We start from the raw sequence: 19,321 nt of genomic DNA, 5'->3' as shown, positions 1-19,321 counted from the left end.
GGTCTAAGTGTGAGAGGGGAACTCCTGCCTGAATGGCACTATTGAAGTCTGGTTTGGAATGAATAATTGCCTGTTCCACTGTTTTTTGTTTTTTAAATAGATTTTATTCATTTTTCTCATTTCACACAGGTATAACATTCTCATGTGCTTGTGAGCAATATACTTAATCACGTAATCATGCGGTCCCGTAGGACCACAACAAATCGTAGTCCTGCATCATACTAGATCTTCCATGTCTTCATCCCCTTCTACGCAAGGAGAATTGTTCATCAGAGTCACATCCCATCTGACTTGCCTCGTAGTCCAGAGGGGCCGATCCATTCTACCCCAGGATTATGCATTCACTATTTGCACCAATCCACCTTACCAAACAACTAAGAACACAGCCCCCCCAGCCTATTCCCTCCCTTCCCTGGTCCCCTCCATTAGTTCCACCTCCTCGATCCCCTCAGACATGTCGCTCTCCCTAGCAGCGCACTTGTTGCACAAAATGCATCCCTATTACTTTTGTTGGATTCCCTAAGGCAGTAATCAATGTCCCATCTAGGAGGATGCACCCACGTTAGTCGTCCCCCCCATCTACCCTCCTACCTTTTCACCTGTGGTTGTGTTCCCATTCAGTGAAGGGGGTCCCCCACATCCGGGGGGATCAGTCTTCATCATCACTCGGGTTTTTAAGAAGATCCACCATCGCCACCCAGGCTCGTGCCGTGTCCAATAATCTATCATTGTCAGTTCTCCAAGCCATCTGAAGCCGGAGGGTCCCCTCACAGTCCACCCACTTTGTAACTTCCCGCTAGCCATCGGGCAGTGTTGGGGGCTGTGACCTCCTTCCAATGGCTAGTAATATCCCTTTTAGCTAGGACTAACCCCAAGTCCAGGAATTTGCTGGTGGTTTTGTTGCGGGCAGTGTAGGGGAACCAGTGTAACAGGCAGACACTGAGAGTAAGCTGCAGCTCCCTTTCTGTCACCTCCTTCAGCTTGGTCAGGACCTCCCCCCAGAACCCGCGGAGCAGCGGACAGTCCCAGAACATGTGTATAAACGCTGCATTTTCCAGTCTGCATTGCGGGCAGGCAGAGCGGGAGCCAAATAATTCATTGATCTTGTGAGGAGTGAGGTACGCCCGATGAAACACGTAGAATTGTATTAGCTGGAATCTCGCATTCCTGGAGCATTTCCACGCTCGCTCCAGTAGCATCTCCAATGGCTTTGCCTCTATAGGCGTCCCCAGGTCCGCCTCCCATTTGATGTGCAGTCCCTCTAAGGGAGCCCCCGAGCCCTGTGTCAGTCTCCTATATAGGCACGTAACCGCCTTGATCTTACCCGCAGCCGCCTTGATCTTACCCGCAGCGGTGACCACGTATTGGCAAGGTAGGAAGACCTGTGGTTCCTCCATTCCTTTCTTCCAGTGCTGACGCACGGCAGCCGTCAATGCCGCATGCAAAAAGAAAATCCTGAGCAGGCAGTTCATGTCTTTCCATGAGGTCTTGAAATGGTAAGAGGGTACCATCCTCATATGGATCCCCAATGGAGGAGATCCCCAGTTCCTCCCATTCCCGCAATCTCTGCCAATCCCCCCCATGGGCAACTCCTCACAGAGCCACACTGGGATCTCAGGCGCCTACACTGGGCCCGCTTTATTTCGTCATAGGGCCCTATTCCAGCATTGCCGCAGTACCCATAGATCTTTGGGCACCTCTCTTGCACGCACCGGAAGCTGAAGCAGAATCCTAGTCAGATGGCGAAGACCCAAGTCCCTACCTCTCTGGTCCACCTCTACTTCCAGTTTCCCCGCCATCTACTGTGCGAACAATTGGAACTGGTCACATGATAATAAGCCTCAAAATCAGATACTGCAAAGCCCCGTTCCTGTCTAGGGAGCATCATAGTATTCAAAGCCACTCTACACCTTCCTGAGCCCCACAGAAAGCTCATATCCATTGAGTTTAGTTGGGCAAAGTGTTTCCCAGGCACCCAAAGTGGTAGTGTACCAAAGTAGTAAAGTAGGCGAGGTAGGGTTATCATTTTTAGCAATGGCACTCGTCCCGCAACCGTTAAAGGTAGAGACCCCCAGAAATCAAGATTACTCTTGGTAGTCCGCAGGGTCTGCCCTACGTTTTCCTCAAATAAATCAGCAGCCTCGTGATAAACTCGGACCCCCAAATAAGGCAAGCATCTTCCTTCCCAGCGCACATCGAGTCCCTCAGGAGGATCGCCTCTACCCCCTCGTACCGGGAATAGACAGGTCTTAGCCCAATTGACTTTGAGCCCTGCCACTCGCCCAAGCCTCTATTGCAATTCCCGAGCACCCTGTAATTTGTCAGTAGCATTATCAAAGAAACATTAATAGATCATCAGCATATAGAGCATTGTAGTGCACCTGACCCATCCCCTCCAAGCCCCTGTAGTGTCCCCCCGCCCTTGCGCGAGCTGCCAGAGGCTCCATTGCCAGGGCAAACAGGAGAGGACACAGCGGGCAGCCCTGTCTCGTCTCCCTGCCTACATCACAGGTCGTTGAAATCACCCCTCCATCCGAACCCTGGCCGTCGAGCGATTATACAGAATCTTAGTCCAGGTCATAAACCCTTCACCTAAGCCAAAGGCCCTCAGAACCCTAAACAGATCCGGACACTCTAAACTATCGAAGGCTTTTTCAATGTCTATTGATAGTAAACACGCCTCATCTCCCTCTGCTGCCATCTTGTGCAGCAGTTAACACAGTCTCCGGTGATTGATGGCTGTATTCCGGTAGGAATAAACCCACCCTGGTCCCCATGCACCAGAGTTGTCATATGTGCCATCAGACTACTGGCCAAGACACTGCTCAAGATCTTATAGTCAATGTTTAACATTGCCAGGGGGCGATACGCTATGCGGTCTCACTCCGGCTTGCCCAGTTTAAAGAGAGGTACGATCACAGCCTCTTTTGTCGAGCTAAGTATATATCCATTCTGTTTGAACGAATATAAAGGGCCACTAGTTGTGGGGCCAGTATATCTACATATGTTACATAGAACTCAGTTGGAAACCCATCAGTACCCGGCATTTTGTTCTTGGCCATAAGCTTTATAGCTCTCCTGACCTTGACCAATTCCACTGGTTGGCCCAAGCTCTCCGCATCTTCTGCCTCAATCTGAGGCAGATCTATATCTAGGGAATCCCCTTCCTCCAGCTCCCTGGGGTCCAACCTGCTGCAATATAAGGTAGTATAGTATTCCTGGAACTGTGTGTTAATGGCCTGCTGTCCATAGTGTGTTGTCCCCCTTCTTCCCGTAGCTCAAGAATCGGTGTGCATCTGTGTGCCGGATTTGCCAACCAAGCAAGGAGCGCCACAGCTTTATCTCTTTCTGCATGTGCTTGCATCATGTATGCCCTGTAATTAAAGAATCTCAGCCTCTCTACTGGCATTGCCAACTCTTCCTTTGCCCTCAACAGCTCCTCTTGTGTATCCTCTCATCCAGGTCTCTCCCTTACTTTCTCCCTGAGCCGCCGCTCTGCCTGTTGTACCTCATTCAATAGCATTCTACGGACTCCCACAACCTCCCCAATGCACCGCCCGCATATTACCACCTTGAATGGTTCCCACTCATTATGCAGACTAGAGGATGTGTTGACGTTTTGCTGAAAATAGACCTCCATGGCAGTGCCAATGGTGGTTCGGAAGACCTGGTCTTCCAGTGCTTCAGTTCGGAGATGCCAATTAGGCATTGTGGTTCTGAGTTGAACCCAGTTCAGGGACACCAAGAGAGGGTTATGATTAGAGGTTGTCCTGGCCAGGTACTCACTCATCGTGATCATCATGTGGGCATCAGGAGAACACAATATAGCGTCCAGCCTGACATGCAACTCATGTACAGCTGAAAAATAAGAGTAGTCTTGGTCCCCAGGTTGGTGAGCCCTCCAGGTGTCTGTCAGTCCCCAGCATTGTTGCCAGTCCCGTCTAGCCTCTGCAACCCTGTGAGTAGGGGCGTCAGGAAGTGGAGGATGGGAGCTATGTCAGTCACACAATTAAAGTCCCCCCCAGAAGAACAGGACCCGTTAACTCCCCTGCCAATTTCTGTGCTAAGTGTGCAAGAAAGGTAGACTGATCAACATTGGGAGCATATATGCTTCAAGTGTGATGTCCCAGCCATCAAGCCGACCTGTTACCACCATTAATCTGCCATCCGTATCAATCACCTGCCTAACACATTGAAAGGGTACTCCTGCCCGCACCCATATCAAGCCCACCTGGCGTAGGCCGAGTAGGTAGTGTGGAACACCTCTCCCCTCCAACGATGCTGTAGTGCCAACCCCTCCGCCTTCGTCAAGTGAGTTTCTTGTCGTAGTGCAATTTGCACCCCTCTCCGTACTACGTAGGCATGTATTTTGTGTTGCCGACACATAGTGTGCATCCCCCTTACATTCCAAGACATAACTTTAAGTCCTCTGGAGGTGCCCATGAATCCAACTTGTGCACGCTCGCGTCTAAAATCCCCCTAGTGACATATCTGACCCTACCCCAGTGTTCTTCAATCTGTGGGGCACGCCCCCCTGGGGGGGTGCGACACCCTCTCAGGGGAGGGGGGGGCGAATTTCATTATTTCCCAATTAATGGGGCATGACATGCCATTTAGTAATTTTAAAAGAAAGCTAATTCCACGTCTCCGAGAGCTGAAATGCTTTCAGCTGCAGTGGGCCTCCTCTGCTATGAAACCAAAAGTGAAAGAGCAGACTGTTTGTTTGCTTTCGGTTTAATCGCAGAGGAGACTCTCGGAATTAACCCTCCCAGGATAGTTAGCTTTTCGAATAAAAGAGGGAAAGTTTCTCTTAAATTACGCATAGCTGCTAAGGTTTCAGAGCGCTATGAGTGAAATTATCATCATTTTAGTGTAATTATGAGTCACATTTTAAGGCCAATGAGTCACATTTTCTCATGAGTAAAATCAAGTAATGAAGATGAGAGAAACATTTAAATATTCATAAATTAAACCTATTTGAGCATCGAGAAACAGTGTCATTTTAGGGTAACTGTCGTAATGTGTCACACACTGTACGACCAGCACTCACTTACTGCAGGCAGTTGCCTGATTGTGTTTTGCCAATGAATTCGATTGAGACGGACACTCAGGTGCAGGTGTCTTAGTGCACTGTACACAGTCTCACTACTTACTTCACCTTTTGAAAAAGCCATCTATCTCTATGCTTTGTGGTGTCTGGCTTCAAGATTTTCTATAAGGCTAGGGGCCAGCATTGTCATCCACTATCCTAAGGCTTCACCGAAAAGAGACACCCGAGGCAGCGGAGCAGCTGCACGTAGGGGCTCAGCACCTCAACTCGGCGCACATTAACCTCTCTGTTCCATTGGCACCGAAGTGATGGAAATTTGAACCCCCACTCAGATCATAAGTCATAAAAAAAGTGGGGAGGACTAATGAGCATAAGCAATGTGCATTCTTGTCACATGACATCACAGGAAAAGATGTCACCACCCTGTAAGATCCTTCCTTTAAAAATAAATGTGCTAGGCTTTCCTTCCTTGCTTGCTATGGCCACCTCCTTTGATAGTTACCCACGTTTTATCAAGACAAAGCTCAACAATTTTAAAAGGTGCAACAAGTCTGGGAGTGAGTTGCTCACTTCCATTCACAATGTTTATGAAGAGGTTGGTAGGTATGTGCCTGGCTTAAGGGTAATTACTTAGGAGGTGAACGGGCTGCACCAGAAAACACTGTCCCATCATGACTCAACTGCAAAAGTAAAACCCTAGTAAATACAATTTGCACACATTTTATCTGAGAAAATTGTGATTTGAACTATGTAATAAGCGTCTCTCATTTAACGAAACCCACTCACAAACCTGCGCTTTATTAAACACTCTTACTGTGTTTAACATTATTTGCTAGATAGGCCTGGAATATGTGAATGGTGGTCGATTACGTAGTGTACCAGATTCCAGGGATTTCTGTCAGTGGTGGGCGGGGGGGACATTTAATAAAATTCCATTGGGGGGGCTCAACATAAAAAAGTTTGAAGACCTCTGCCCTACCCCATCCCTCCCAACCTTCAAACTTTACCCAACTCCCACGCCTCAGGACAGGCACACAAAAACAGGTCCCCATCCAAACCAAGATATTCACACAAAGAACCGTAACTAGGAGGTAACATGCAACTCACACACAATGCCCCCAGAACCCTCCGACCCCTCCTCCTTAGGAACATGCATTGCCCTAGGGCCCCCAGCATTCTTGGTGGGTTATCTCCCACCATGCTGCCCCACATCAAACTGGCCCCTGAGCCCAGTAAGGGCAACAGACATCATACCAGTTTTCCCGCATACCCTCTGTAGCCCCATCACCCAAACATCCCATCCGCCGTCTGCAGGTGACATCCGGGAGTTCCATGTCCGAGAGTCCTTGGGCACTACCTGATCTCGGGCTTTCTGTTCCACTCCTCTCCACGTCCGTATCATTACTAGCTGGACTAACCACGCTCCGGCTGATGGCCGCCATCGCCTGAACTGCACTGTCTCGCTCCTGGCGCTGATCCACTGGAGAGGTAGGCCTCCGCTTCAGCAGTGTGCCCGCCAGTCGTTCCCGTGGTGAGGCCGTCCAAGGGGTGCGCACACCTGCACCACCGCGACCCATGCTGCCAGTCCCATGCTGCCTGCAGCATAAGAAAGAAGTGTGTTTCCTCATCTACAGTCACCTGCAGGTGAGCCGGAAATAGCATAGCGTAGGGGAGATGGAGCTCACGCAGCTTTCGTTTAACAGCCAGAAAGGATGACCTTTGACGCTGGACCTCCATGGTGTAATCCGGGAATATCGACACCTTGCTGTTCCCTATCTGCAGGTTCTGTTGCTCTCGAGCCCTCTGTAGAATAAAGTCCGGTCACGATAATGTAACAGTCTCACCACCATTGGCCAAGGTGGAGCTCCAGGTTTAGGCGGGCGAGCCGGGACCGTGTGAGCCCGCTCCAGTGCATAAAATGGGGATCGACCCTCTGGTGCTACCTCTGTTTTCAGCCATGTTTCCAAGTACCGGACCACATCTGCCCCCTCCTCACGCTCCGGGACTCCCACAATGCAGAGATTGTTGCAGCAGGAGCGTCCTTCACTGTCCTCCGCTCGTACTTCCAGCACTTTGAATCTATGCGTTACATCATTCAAAGATCGTCCAGGGCAGCCACAGTATCCGGGATGTCTTTCATATTGGTTTTGTGGGTCGCCACTTTCTCCTTGAGCTTCCGGTGGTCATCCTTCAGCAGGGTGAGATCCGAGCCAATGGCGTCCATCCTCTTCTCTAATGCCTCCCGTGAGGCCATGATGGCCTGCATAATTTACCCCAATGTAGTGTCCCCAGGTCGTCCCGGTCTCCATCTCCTTACGTCACCATCTTCGTCTTCCGTGTGCTGCTCCGACTCGTCCAAGCGGAGCACCTCAAACCCCTTTTTCTATGACACCCTGCCCATTGTGACAACCGCACGCAGCTTCAACCAGCGGCACCAAGGGAGTACAAGGTCCCCCTCCTCTTCAGCAAGGCAGCGCAGTTCCCTGGTACCCCTTCGGAAAACGCAGTCTCAGACACCCCTCCGACCTTGTGCTGTATCGATCGTCTGTCGCCAGTCCACTTCAACCAAGTCTCTCTGTCCTCCACAGTTTTGGGCTACGTCCTCAGCCATCAATGCAGGGCACCTAGGACCAGATCTTCGCTCCTGCGGTAGCCCTCCTGGTCTGTGCTGTCCCCCACTGCAGGTGAATTCAGTAAAGTTGTGCAGGTCAGTGATCATATGCTAGGCACCTCCTGCCTATCGTGTGTTAACACCCCCCAGAGAAGGCTCACACTGTGGGGCTGCTGAACACCAAACAAGAAATCTCCATGTAGCTTCTCTGGTATGCAGCCTGCAAGGCTGTGGCCCAGCTCGCCGCTTGTCCGATCCCACCGTGGTTCCACCCCTGGTACACCAGCTCTAAGGTTTACCACCAGTACTATGCTGTTCCCACTTTGCCTCAGGTCGCAGACACCTCGTGTAATCACCGTCTAGTGTCACCAGTCAAGGGATCCCCCAACCAGCCTTTCCAGTCTCTGCTTCGCTGCCACAGCCCACCCGCCAAGTGTTGTGCGGTGGAGTCCCAACTTGTTCGTCCCCCCTGTCGTCCCAGCTGAGCAGTCTGTGGGGAACTCACGCAACTCAGGAGCAGTAATCTCCGCCGCTGACCATGGCCACCATTTTAGCCCTTTCCGCCGCAGGCAGACTCTGGTGGGATGAGCATCTATGTCCTGAGGCGCAGGAAATAGCACCACCAGGTTCACCCAGATGACCTGTAGGCAGTGGGAGTGATGCATTGCTGGAACCAAGAACACCCCTCACCTCACAGCCTCCGAGAAGTTCACAGCAGAAGCTCGGGAGGCAAGATTCGGGCCGGGGCCACGAGCTCCGCTCCCCCTGCTCAACTCCGGGCCACTCTTTAGTCTGCTCCAGTCAGCCCCGGTACACTTTTTACCAGGTGCCGAATTCCGGTCCAGTCCCTAGGGCTCTGCAAGCACCAGTGTGTGCCTCTCAGCTTGAATATCTGGGCAGCAATCCACGCCGAATCTCAGGTTAATGGCGCTGACTATGTCTCGGGCACCGCCATTGTATAGACAGGCAACCGCGGCCAGCCAGCCAGAGAATATCTGCCCACTCCCGCTGTTTCTCAGTGCCTCCTTACTGCAGGTGTCCAGGTAAGTTGTGACCTCCTCTTGGGCAGTTCAATTAGGGGTATAGACACTCCCGGGGGACCCTCTGTCAGCAGCAGTCGTCTTCATAGCAAGGCGTCTGTACCACCGCACGGGGCCGCCATTTTGGGACTCGCATCAAAGACCTGCGGCAATAAAGGGAAAAGCTCGTTCTTCTTCCCTACTGCCCTCGCCGATGTCCCGATCTCATCCCAAAGCGGGCACCAGCTATTCTGCCATTAAATACTGTGCCGGGGCCCCAGAAAAAAATGTCAGGATCAATTGGTATGGAGGATAGCCGCGAAAGAGCTCCGGGATCCGCTGCTGTTCACATCGGCGCTTAAGCCACGCCCCCCTTGCCTGTTCCACTGTTGGCACCAGAGACTTTCAGGATTATGCTTTGAGGCCTAAAATACAGATTTAATAATATTGGAACTAAGATGTGATAACTCACGCACCATTTTCTAAGAGGATGAAGTGTGAGAGTCAATGTGTGTTTTACAAATAGTTGTCTATAAGCCAGGAAAGAAGTAAAACATTTCAGGAACTTTGATAAAGCCAATGCATTCCAAAGTCAGGATTAACCTGAAATGATCCATCATGTTGAAGGAGACAGGTAGGTCAAAAACATAATTAGGTGGCTGTTGCCTTTCTCTAGAATGGGGTACACATTGTCTAGTACTTTTATGATTGCAGTTCTATGGTGTAGCTAGCTCTGAAGCCAGGTGTATGGCTAACTAGAAATCCTTCTTTGTTGATGACTGAGTTTAGTTGCTTTAAAATAGTTCTTTCAAGTCCTATTGCAGTAAATGGAGGTTGAAGACCCAGCAGGAGTTTGCTAGTTTAGATGAGTCTACTGTTAATTTTGTTTTTAGGTTAGGGGAGATCTGAACAGTTCTTAGTGAGTTTGGAACTATTCATTGCTTGAGGGAGGAAGTGATTAGATAAAACCTAAAGCCGTGGAACATGGAAGAGTTATCTTTGATGATTTTGGCAGAGATAGGTTTGCAAAGATAGCTTGTAGGCGTGATATGTTTCATGGTTCCCTTCAGGTCGCTAGGAAAGATGGGCCTGAAGGCCTCCTATTTTGTGGAGTACTTTAGTGGTATTATTGAAGAGTTTGTGTTCAATGAAATTTGTCTTTTTATTGTGAGGATTGTTCCAGTGAAATGATTAAGAAATCCCTTACACAGTTCTTTGGTGTCATCTGTAAGATGATAAAGGCCCGATGAACATCAATTTTTGATGTGTGTTTGTTTTGTTTTTAGTATGATTGGCTTGTATTCTTTCCTGAGCTTTGTTAAGTTTAGAGAGTATTTTAAGTGATTTAATTCTACTTGACTGATTTACTTTATACCTATGTGCCCTCCCAAATTCAGTGATCAAATCTGAGAACGATTTTTGGCTTGGATTTGGATAGATTCCTTTTAAATGAAATGTTGTAAGGTGGGTTATTGGGAGTGGTAGGAAGGCAACTAACACCGGAAACAAGGCCACCAACACTGTACTGGATCCTAAATAGGGTCTCTATAAGCAATGAGGTATAACTTAGGAGACAGGCTTGTAAAGCATTTAAAAATGCCAATACAGTAAATAAGTAGGACAGAATGCATACTAAAAATCCTGCATACAAATGGGAAATATGTTTATCTTTAAAATGACACCAAAAGCATGAAAATCCAATGAAGGGAACCAGAGATATGAATTTCTAAAGAATAAAAATTTTCTAATGCTTAGAAACCCAAAGCGCCACTTCTAGACATCTAGTCATGCTTGACAAAGTCAAAGTTTGAGGTCGACCATGTTGGAGCCCTTCTGGGATACCCCACACGGTAGGCCTTGATCAAAATTTTACCTACAGACTTAGAAACTTTTCTGTAGCTTTTTCTGCCAAGGGCCCTCGCTGCCCTCCACCATTCCAGATTCTGTGAGGGTTCGCCAGCTTGACTTTCAGGGAGCTCCTGGTCAAACTCTAAAAGTTGGACCTCTGGAGCTCTTCAGCGGGACAAACCTGGAATGCAGGCCAGGTCACAGTTGAAGGTGGCCGACTTGGCTTTCACGGTTGGTTGGTCAGCTTCTGGAGCTTTTTCCAAAAAGTTTTCCAAACTTTCTCAAACTAATGGAGTTCATTTCAGAAGATCTCCTGGTGAGTTCTAATGGTTCAAAACACAAATCCAAGTGTCTGGAATTTCCTATGGTTCTTGGCAGGCCTGGACTTCACTTCCTACAATGTACTTTGTCAACCCCTCCAAACTCCACTGGAGGCAGTTCAGGAGGGGGGCTCTGGCTTGTGACGGGTCAGTTAAGCTCTGTTAGCCTGTAGCTGCAGGGAGTCCACTCCTTACTCCTTTTTGAAGCAAGGCAAAGTCCTCAGAGATATAGTCCAAGATAGTGTACCAGGCGCAGTCTTCACCAGACAGGCCCTTGGGTGCAGATCAGGATTCCAGCAGGACAATCCTCTGTCTTGCAGTTTCAGGCAGCAGAACTTAGAGGCCCTCTACCTCTCACATGTTTATCCAATGTTCTCTGGCGACCAGCAGGGGAGCACCCCTGTCCAATGAGGTGCAGGGCAACATCCCAAAGCAGGACAACTTTCTCCAAAGTTTGGCATAGTCATGTCCCAGAAAGCACTATTCTGTCAAAATCCACAATGAAGGAAATTTCAGACGAGCGGCAAGAGCATACTAAATCAAACTCATAGTATGTCTCATTCCCATAACCTCCCCTTATTCACATCTCTGAATTCCTTCCTTAAGCCTCCCATCTGGCAGGAAGAGTGGGGGCCCTGGCTGACAGACTTGCTTGACCTGTTCTTCCTTTGAAGGTGATGCTTTATGGCCCAAACCCTTTCTCTGGCATTCCTGTGTCCCACAGAGCTCTCTCCATCAGAGTCTCAGCCCATCCAGGCCACTTATCACCTAATCAAGGCAGCTTGACTAATCCAATCAGGAAAGAGTACTAGATGCTGAATTTTGGCTTCCAGAAAAGAAAGTCTTATAACTTATTTTCTGTATAAGTTATCATAAATTCAACAACGCCCAGTTGCTGGATTTATCAATACCGTTCTGTTCAGTCTTTGAATGATAATTTACAATCTCCTAACTATAGTAATTCATTAATAACATATTGCCATGTTAGCCTATGAGGCCAACTATCTTCAATGGAGAAACTGAAATGTCCAATTTCTTCTTTACCAGGGTTTATAAAACCTTGTTTATAATTACAGGACCCCTACCCCTGGGACACATAGGGGAGACCTGGGGGGGAGGAGGGGTTCCTAATATGCAAAAATGCTTTTAGATTATTACTTCACAGTGTCCACAGCACCAAAGTAGACTTTTTAGTGAGTTTCCTACACTAGGGAAAAACAACATGAGCAGTTTTTACTTAATAGGGTTTATAAAACATCTTTTATGGGGGACCTGTTTATAGTTTCATGACCTCCCTCCCCTGGAACACCTAGGGGAGATCTTGAGGGTACATAATATGTAACGTTCCCATATCACCAAGGTCGAATTTAATTTTAAAAGCAATGTTACAACACAGGGCTGCTTTTAAATTGACCTCAGGCTCTCAGCAGTGCACACATGCCAGTGCAACAAAGGCTGCTGGCCTCTAAATATGTTCTATTATATACTAGGTATTATAGGTAGTTTTCATCTCCTGGACCAATTATCTACTAGGGACGTATAGGGTAGGCCATGCCAATTATAAGTGTACTGCATTGTGTGTGTTTGTGTTTAACATAGACCTGAGCCTGGTTAGCAGAGCCCAGAATACAGTCAGAGTCAACTACCACCAGTTCCATTCAGCACCAAAAAAGGGGGTGAACAGGCTAAAAATAGTGACTTTCTAACAGATGGGACGCGCCTAATTGATCCACATTTGTATTTGATGTTGGGTGCATAGTCTTTAGTTGAATTCTCAGTATCCTTAGAGTGGTCTTTTTATATTTTAAGTATTATTAATATTATTATGGTATTTGTATTGTGCAGACCTTGCTGCATTGGTATCAGAGCACTTCATATAAAGCAAAATAATACGTTGAACTAGATAGCACCACAGAGAAGATCTGTCTATATAATAGAAGCCATAAATATAACAAACATTGGAAAAACCAGTAGCACCTATATAGTACAAGTGCTAAGATATTGGCTTTGCCAATTGTAGTTTCTAAAGCACTATTAAAGAAAGGAAAAATCAATATATTGGATAAAAAGAAAGTACGTTTGTTAACCGCTTAATGATCCTTCAGTCTATAAAAGCCATTTGCGGGGTGTGGCCAGGTGCTTGTCTTTCCTACTTTTTGATGAGAGGAATCCTCTGCCTGGGATTTGCTCTTAACCTGTGTACTATGCTTGAGTTCTCAGCTTCACCTGTGTTCCTGGCTCATAGCTCCAACAATCTTCAAATCATATGCTAAGATCATCTTCTCAGAGCTTTTCTGCTTGGAGTTTCTTCATCAACATCACTTTACAACATTTCCTAGCATCTTTGTAACTCTTTGGGTTGTTCTAGTGTTGTCTTCAGAGGCCTCAGGGTGGTGATTAGGTAGGGAGAGTTAGCTTTATTTGTTTGGATAGTGAAACTACTATTGGATTCTTGAACTGACCTTTGTACCTACATACTAGAACTCTGCCTCATCTGCTAAGTTGTGCTGAAGCGACTGTCTTCACTACCTTCATAGAGTTCTTTACAAATCCTGAGTGAACATTTATTTCTGTTGTAAAGCTTTACCAACTGTATATAGAACACCTGAACAGGACCAATCTCACAACAAATCCCTTACTTATAGCAAGCTAAAGGTGCTGTTCCATTGATAAGTTGCGTATTTACTATACTGCGCCTGTTTGGAGAGTAATTCTTGGGTATTTTTCAGTTTCTGTAAAAATTTTAACATTTATGTGAAATCCACCTAAAAGCAAAAACTGTGTGCAGATGAAACTGGTGCAAGAGAGTAGTCTGTGCTCTGTTTTTATAAAAGAGCTGTAATTTGTGAGGGACTGCAGATTACCCAAGAGAGCCTCCATTTGGCGCGATGAGCTGCACGATTACAATCCAATGACTTCTCTGGTGTGCTTTCCCTCACATTTCCACCACTCTTTCCCACCCTTCTCCATCATGTTTAGCACAGTCTTAGACATGTCCCACACTGCTGTTAAGAGAGGTGAATGGAGGGGTTCCATGTCATTCCGGCATCAACATTCAGATCTACAGGTTAATGGAAACTTGAGCATGACATAAAGCCAAGCCCACTGAACCTTCTTGCCCGATTGACATAGATTTCTGAATTCATGACCTCTCTTGACATTCACGACATGGCTGCTGCTCTAGAGCATGATGATCAGAACTTTCCTGCTCTAACCATTTGTGGGTCTTTTGTAGTCATTGTAGCTGCATATACAGCATAGTTAAAGACCCTCCATTGAGAGAACAAATCCAGGGGAGTACCTTGGTCTCTGCCAAGGCCATCTGCACCCTGGCCTTCGACCAGATCCCTTTTCAAACCAGTTCCACCTGCCGACATTCAACCCTCACTCCAGTCTCACTCCTTCAATTCCCCATAGGAAAACAGTTGTCACTCCACCTCCTGCTCCTTTAGTCCCACCCAAGCGCTTCCATGGCAATAGTATAAAGTTCACCATATTCATGAACCAATGTCACTTACAGTTATTGGATCGTCCAGTTGGCTATTGATAGCCTTTATATTGTCATATTTAGGCGGTAATGAGGAGATTTATTTGGCACCCCTAGTTGAGTGAGATAATTTGTTAGTTGAAAAACACTGCTCTAAATTGGTGGCTGCAAAAGGGGCGATAATGAATCATGGGCGGAGACTGGGACGGCGGTCGCCCGAACAAGTGATGAATCTCTATAGATCAATCTGTTGCTCTAAAGTGGCTTATGGGGTAGAAGTATGGGGCTTTGTGAACACTGGAAAGATACAAGTTGAAGAAAACAAATACCTCAGAAAGGTATTGAAAACCCCGCAGAGCACATCGGCCCTTATCGCACATGAGGAATTAGGTGCAGAGTTCATTGAAGATTTAATAAAGATCAGACCGCTCTTAGTCTGGGTGAAGATATGGATCAATGGGGAGGCAGCTCTTAGCAGGCAAATTATTTCAGATTGCCTGAAAAGGGATAAGGGGATGAATATCTCCTGGCTTAGATACATAAAGATCACACTGGAGGGCATGGGCTGTCTGAACCTTTTTGTTAACCCTGAAAAAATTACTACCTTTGACAAAACGAGAGTGAAAAATATCTTTAGGGATCAGGCTGTTGCACACAGGGCAGTTAGAGAAGAATCAAAACTAACAGTCTGTGCCTATAGAGCACTAAAAACAGAAGTGGGGTTGGAACCCTATTTAGCACTATTTTATAATCCCCAAGAAAGATTTTATATGACGCGTTTTAGGCTCAAACTTTTACATCACATCCTGGCAAATCCAGCAGGTTTTACACATACGGTTGAGCAGAAGGGTACCTGCGGCTGCGACAATAGGTCTCCGCAGGATACCCTTCAGTTTGTATTGTTATGTTCTTTTTATTCTGTACCTAGGCGTAAGTTTTTAGTGGGTATTTTAAAACAGTCAAAGTTTCAACATGCTAAGTTGGCACTGCTGTTTCTGCAAAGGGCCAATGATCCCAACACGCTGTTTTGCATAATGAATTTTATTAGGATTGCTGTAAGGTTGAGGATCTCGAGGGGACAGTGTTGACATCTGTATAAACTGTATAATCATGGGGTTTTTGGACTGTATTTTTAATGAATGGATTGTTTTTATGCACTTTTATGGTATTTTTTAAATACCGAATAAAGATTTATAAAGTAAAAGTAAAGAGTGAGATAACCTTTTGTCACCTTAAAGGAGGCTGTGAAAAAGTGAAACATACATATATTCATACAGGGGATAACAATCTAAAGTAACAACATACAGATCTCTTTTCTTACCTAGTTGATGGCTTTCTCAATACCAAAATGGTAACCAAGGTTTAGTAAAACCTTGTGTACTCGTCCATTCTCCGTCTGTCCTCTAAATGTGCACTAATGTCTTGAAAAACCTTCTATGAGCAGGTCATAAGGACACGAGGCTCACTGCATGAATCAATCACAGAAACTCCTGTTAGTAAGATTGCTTCTGAAATTGTGCAACACTTCGCGTGGCCTCACCCTCAGCATTTTGAACTTTTGATGGTCTCAGCTGTAATGCTTTGTTGCTTTTTGCAACCAAAGCCCTTCAGCTCAAATATGTGTTGAAAGCACCGCAGGGCTAGAGATGCATAACTGGATGGTAAGTTTAGTGGAGCGCTCCTGGGCAACACACTTGATGTAGAGAAATGTTTATTCAACATACCAAACAGCTAAAAAAATGTCATCCTTTGTGCACGGCTTCAGTGCTGGGGCCAAGCTATCTCCACCACCTTGGCTCGGCAGAGCCCATGAGGAGGTCCTAGACCAGGCATGAGCCTGCCAATTCCTCAACCTGCTAAAGCTGGTACCATGGAAGAATAAAGATTAAAGAGCATGCCAAATCTGACATTCAAACCACATACATTTACCATCACACTGAAAAGAAGGGGACTACAGAACCAGCCTCCAGCGAATACAGGTGAAACAGGATCTCTGGTGAATCATCAGGCCTCTGTAGGAAAAAGAAAGAGAAGCACAAAATGAAGAAAATAAATGTGTGCGGAAGAGTGTTTTTCTTTTTCCTAAAATGGGGTGTTTCCTAGATCTAACACTCATTTTGTAAGGACAAATGTCACATGGAAGACTATGACTTGGAGAAATGGAGATTTTTGGTAAGTAATTAGGGCATTTCGCAATGATCCCTATATCACAGGACAGATTTAATCTGTCCTGCTAGCACAGTTCTGGAAACAGGTATTTATTTTAAATCCTGTTCAAACAAACGATGGTGCTCTGTTCCAGAAGGTTTCTAGATATCTGAAGCTGCCACAGTCATCCAGATTGCAGAAACTAATTTTCTGAGCAACACCCAACTTTATTAATTTCTTCTCCACGATTACAGAAGTGTTTGATTCAACAATAAAATAATGGGCTTGTGCACTTTTAAATATAGAAATGCAAACAAAAATTTCCAATGCTAAGTAGAGAGCATAGGTAGAAATAAGAGAAGGCAAAGCATTTTAAGTATTTAAAACTATACTGTGCTGTGCTCATTTTAAGTGTTACAACAGCCAAGAAGCTCAAAGTAAAACGCTGTTCTAAAGCCAAAGAAGATTTAATAAAAAGTTTTTGTGAGTTATTTTGTAGCAGGGGCTAGTGCAGGAAAGATGCAACTTCATTGCAAGTGTCAGGAACATGTCCGATTTGTGGGAGGCAAGAGAGTTCATTTATGGAAGATACGAAAAAGCGGACAACAGGGAGGAAGAATTTGTTCACTGACACTTCGAGTCGTAGTGATCCAGATTTTAATTGTTTTTGCCCAATTCTATGGCTTCCTCGTTCAACCATGTGGTTCTGCCTGTAAGTTCATGGGACGGTGTTAAGTGTGGATGAGAAATCGGGTTCACTAAACATGGTGTCCACAAATTTTTTCCAGGAAGACAGTACTATCACACAATGCTGCACTTCATCCTAGGGCACTGTTGGACCTGGCCCTTTTGGCAGGTTCACCCCGAAACTTTTTGCTTTTTCCTAGCCTGTTTCTGTGACCTGGTGTTGGTGATTTTAGGCCTCTGTGCACTTTTTCACTGTGGTACAGTATAAAGTGCGTGAGCTCTCTGTGTGTGTGGTGAGAGTGACCTGCCCTCCCATAGGAATGCATGGGGAATATGTGTGACCATGGTAGTTCCTGATGTGTGGGGAGTGCAGGGTTGAGTTTAAATGCTGCGCAATGATATATGCGACATGATTGCGTCTAGTGTGGAAGTGCCACTTCTAGAAGTTGGCATATTTGTGAAATTTGTGTCTGGCGTGTGATTGGCTGAAGCTGGCTGGGGAGCCTGGCTCCAAGAGTCTGGGTGGGTCTGCCCTGGTGGTGAATGGAGTGATTAGCATGCTGATGTGAGGGGAGGGGTGCACCTGGGCCTGAATAGGGCTGGGCTTTCCCCACACAATGCTGGCTCCACCCCCTGTGATTCATCTGGTGTCCCCAGCCTGGCCAGTGAAACGAGTTCCCTATAACCAGTTGTAGCTGGTTCTCACATTGCCTGCACCCTGCTAGACAAAGGATTTTACTGTATAAAAAGGGGCTGTGTCCCCTTACAAAATGTTCTTGTTTCTACTTGAATCCTGCCAGGGGCGTGCTGCTGCTTGGGCCCAGGGGAAGGTTTGCCTCCCTGGGCCCTGCCCAGCCCCTGGATACCTGATGGACTTTCCTTTTCTGGGAGCTGCTGTGCTCCACCTTATGTCCTAGACTGCTGGTGTCCTGGACTCCTGAAGGACCTGTTGCTGGACTTTTGTTCCCTTAGCACCTGGGAGAGCTTTGTGGTGCTTTTACCTATTTTCGAGCGTTTCTTCGCCCCGCATTGTGCGTGAGAGAAAGCTGGTGCCCACCCAGCATTTGCCCAGGATTGTTGACCCCAAGCGAGTGCCCACCTCGCAGTTGTGCCGCTCGAGATAGCGAGGGTGCCCGCTTTATATTTAAATTAATCTCGGGAGCCTCCCCGGATACTGCCCAGAAGTGATCACCACTCTGTCCTCCGCAGCGCGACTCGGAGCCTGGAGGCTCGTCAGTAGGGCCCGCTGCCATTGGCTGCCCCAGGAAGAGTTGACACACAGCCATTGGCTGCCCACAGGAAATAGATAGCCGCATCATCACCGGGGCTCCGATGAGCCGAGGAGAGCCTCGGTCTGCCGGTGTGTGCCCGGGCTGCCTGAGGAAGAAGGAGGAGTCCCTGTGAAGGGGAGGCTCCACGATGCGGCGAAACCAAGAGACCGGAGAGCCCCCCAGATCCCAGGAGGCTCTCCCAAGCCCAGCCGTCCTGCCGCCGCAGAGAGAGGAACGTCCCTAGGAAGCTAGCCCGGTGAGTGTCATCAGGCTGGGGGGAGTGGCGGGCAGGTTCGGAGTACCGGCAGGAGGCCCGGATCCCCCGTGAGGGACCCCATCGCCCAGTGAGGCTTCATTCTTGCTGAGAGCCCCGAGAGGCTTAAGCTGCACCTTTGTTTTGCGAGTCCCGAGAGGCTCTTGGGGGCAATTTGTTTGCGAGCCCAGAAAGGCTCTAGGGGGCACATCCTTTGTTTAGAGCCCAGAGAAGCTCCCTGCCCACACAGATGATTTGACCAGAGCCTGCGAGGCTCCAGTGAGCGGCCACGTCCTCATCCAGCTGCCCAGCACTTAGTGGGCAGCTGCCATGTTTAGGCCCCTGACATTGGGACACAGGGCCTCCTAGCCCCAACAAGGCCTAGGGACTGCCCCAGGTGGTGGCTTATGTAAGTTTGGCGCAATTGTGTGGTTTTTCCTGCACCTCTGAATGTTTTTAGGCACCATGTGTTTTTGCGCTATTGAGTTGTGTTCTGGCACCTCTGAATGTTTTTAGGCATCATGTGTCTTCCTTGTTCTTACACCTCTGCATGTGTTGGTTTATGCATCATGTGTTTTTCCTGTGCTGCACCTCTGAATGTGTTTTGATGCATCATGTGCCTTGTTC

This window comes from Lissotriton vulgaris, chromosome 5, assembly GCF_964263255.1.
Source record: "Lissotriton vulgaris chromosome 5, aLisVul1.2, whole genome shotgun sequence".
Taxonomy (NCBI): domain Eukaryota; kingdom Metazoa; phylum Chordata; class Amphibia; order Caudata; family Salamandridae; genus Lissotriton; species Lissotriton vulgaris.
This window is presented reverse-complemented; position numbering follows the sequence as displayed.